Source organism: Pygoscelis adeliae, unplaced genomic scaffold (assembly GCF_000699105.1).
Source record: "Pygoscelis adeliae isolate BGI_AS28 unplaced genomic scaffold, ASM69910v1 Scaffold628, whole genome shotgun sequence".
In the NCBI taxonomy this organism is placed as follows: Eukaryota; Metazoa; Chordata; class Aves; order Sphenisciformes; family Spheniscidae; genus Pygoscelis; species Pygoscelis adeliae.
Window position 1 is genome coordinate 625,316 of NW_008825408.1, and position 237 is coordinate 625,552.

Sequence of the window (237 nt, forward strand, 5' to 3'; positions counted from 1 at the left end):
CTCCCACTGCCTCCCCTCCCCTTGCCACCACTGGGGCTTCCTTTCCCTTCCCACTGGCACCCCCAGGACAGCCTCTTGCCCACAGTCAGGCACTCTTATCCCACTCCCCCTAGCAGGGGCCGTGCCCTGAGCAGGGGCAGTCCCGTGTCCCCCTGCCCGGGCTGTCCCATCCCCATGCCCCAGCTCACCCCCCCTGTCCCCAGACTGGCAGGTCACCCGCAGCCTGCAGGACGCCTA